The sequence below is a fragment of the Poeciliopsis prolifica genome, unplaced genomic scaffold (assembly GCF_027474105.1).
Source record: "Poeciliopsis prolifica strain line A6 unplaced genomic scaffold, Auburn_PproV2 SCAFFOLD087, whole genome shotgun sequence".
NCBI lineage: Eukaryota > Metazoa > Chordata > Actinopteri > Cyprinodontiformes > Poeciliidae > Poeciliopsis > Poeciliopsis prolifica.
In genome coordinates, this window is record NW_026562462.1 from 31,577 (window position 1) to 34,692 (window position 3,116).

The following is a 3,116-nucleotide window of genomic DNA, read 5'->3' on the forward strand; positions in this document are numbered from 1 at the left end:
TTAGGTTTGGTCTTTGTATATTCTTACTTTGTAGGGATTAGGTGCTTCCAAATCCTCAGGATTTCACCAACTATTAACATATTAGGCAAAATTAAATTATTAAGTGGTTTATGGTGAAAATTTGGGTTAGAATAATTTTTTCTCTTCCCTTGTAATGGCAGGGTGATGTACTCATGTCGTAACCCGTCTCTTACCAAATGACCAAAACAAAAAAAAAATTGTGAGATAGTTTGTTAAGCGTATGGACTGACTGATGGCGCTTTTTAAATTTTGTTGTTCCTGTGACAATAACAATAAAGACTTTTATCTTTTCTTATCTTATCTTATCTTATCTTATCTTATCTTATTATTATCTTATTATCTTATCATCATCATACTTATATATACAAAAAGTAAAAAGATAATAAATGTGTCAGACTGATCAGAAAGAAATTATGTCAAAAATAAATAAATAAAAGCTTCTGGAATTAAAAAGGGGAACACTGAAGGAACAATATTAGTAAATATAAAGAATATAGGTCTAGACTAAAAATGTCACGTACAAAAAATGACAGTGATAAAACAATGCTTATCTGTAAAAGGGTATGAACACAATAGTGAAACATTTTTATGAATATGTTTAAAAGCATTCCACATAAAGTACTGCCACCTTCAAATAAGATGATAAAAGAAAGAAAAGAAAAAATATATTTTAACTTAAAAAAAGATAAAATAAAACAAATATATCTATACTTCATACAGAGAAAAAAAATCCAACAAAGATGAAGAAGATTCCGATGATTTTGCTTGTGGTTATTGGTAAGTTTGCACATGTGAACAAACATATGCTGAACTGAAAAAGAAAAACAAAACTTAAAAACTGTTTCCTTTGAAAGCTTTAGAGATGCAGACAAAAGCACAAATGTCAACGACCACAACTGCCTCAATAACAACCACAGCAGCTCCAACTACAACCACGACAGAACCAACAACAACCACAGTTGCTCCAACAACAACCACAGTTGCTCCAACAACAACCACAGCTGAAACAACAACAACCACAGCTGTCCCAACAACAACCACAGCTGAACCAACAACAACCACTCCTGCACCAACAACAACCACAGCTGTCCCAACAACAACAACAGCTGAAACAACAACAACCACAGCTGTTCCAACAATAACCACAGCTGCACCAACAACAACCACAGCTGCACCAACAACTACCACTCCTGCACCAACCACAACCACAGTTGCTCCAACCACAATCACAGCTGAACCAACAACAACCACAACTGTGCCAACTACAACGACTGCACCAACAACAACCACAGCTGAACCAACAACAACCACTCCTGCACCAACAACAACCACAGTTGCACCAACCACAACCACAGTTGCTCCAACAACAACCACAGCTGAACCAACAACCACAGCTGTGCCAACTACAACGACTGCACCAACAACCACAGCTAAACCAACAACAACAACTCCTGCACCAACAACAACCACAGTTTCTCCAACAACAACCACAGCTGAAACAACAACCACAGCTGTCCCAACAACAACCACAGCTGCACCAACAACAACGACTCCTGCACCAACAACAACCACAGCTGTCCCAACAACAACAGCTGCAACAACAACAACCACAGCTGTTCCAACAACAACCACAGCTGCACCAACAACAACCACAGCTGCACCAACAACCACCACTCCTGCACCAACCACCACAGTTTCTCCAACAACAACCACAGCTGAACCAACAACAACCACTCCTGCATCAACAACAACCACAGTTGCTCCAACAACAACCACAGTTGCTCCAACAACAACCACAGCTGAACCAACAACAACCACAGCTGCGCCAACTACAACAACTGCACCAACAACAACCACAGCTGAACCAACAACAACCACTCCTAAACCAACAACCACAGCTGCACCAACTACAACGACTGCACCAACAACAACCACAGCTGAACCAACAATAACCACAGCTGCACCAACTACAACGACTGCACAAACAGCAACCACAGCTGCGCTAACTACAACTGCTGCACCAACAACAACCACAGCTGTTCCAACAACAACCACAACTGCACCAACAACCACAGCTGTTCCTACAACAACCACAGCTGTTCCAACAACAACCACAACTGCAGCAACAACAACCACAACTGCACCAATAACCATAGCTGTCACAACAACAGCAGCTGCAACAACAACCACAGCTGTTCCAACATCAACCACAGCTGAACCAACAACAACCACAGCTGCACCAACTACAACGACTGCACTAAGAACAACCACAGCTGAACCAACAACAACCACAGCTGCGCCAACTACAACGACTGCACTAAGAACAACCACAGTTGCACCAACAACAACCACAGCTGAACCAACAACAAAAACTCCTGCACCAACAACAACCACAGTTGCACCAACCACAACAACAACCACTACTGCACCAACAACAACCACAGTTGCTCCAACAACAACCACAGCTGAAACAACAACAACAGCTGCACCAACTACAACCACTCCTGCACCAACAACAACCACAGCTGCACCAACAACAACCACTCCTGCACCAACAACAACCACAGCTGAACCAACAACAACCACAGCTGCGCCAACTACAACGACTGCACTAAGAACAACCACAGTTGCACCAACAACAACCACAGCTGAACCAACAACAAAAAACTCCAGCACCAACAACAACCACAGTTGCACCAACCACAACAACCACTACTGCACCAACAACAACCACAGTTGCTCCAACAACAACCACAGCTGAAACAACAACACTGCACCAACTACAACTGCACCAACAACAACCACAGCTGCACCAACAACAACCACTCCTGCACCAACAACAACCACAGTTGCTCCAACAACAACCACAGCTGAACCAACAACAACCACAGCTGCACCAACACAACAACTGCACAACAACAACCACAGCTGCGCTAACTACAACTGCTGCACCAACAACAACCACGCTGCAACAACAACACTGCACCAACAACCAGCTGTTCCACAACAACCACAGCTGAACAACAACACAAAAGCAGCAACAACAACCACAGCTGAACCAACAACAACCACAGCTGCGCCAACTACAATGACTG

The 3,116-nt window shown here is 42.8% G+C and overlaps 1 pseudogene; it reads left to right on the forward strand.

Moving 5' to 3' along the window:
• Positions 1–1,749: 1,749 nt before the first annotated feature.
• LOC129353317 (GATA zinc finger domain-containing protein 14-like) lies at positions 1,750–2,202 on the forward strand (annotated as a pseudogene).
• Positions 2,203–3,116: the final 914 nt, after the last annotated feature.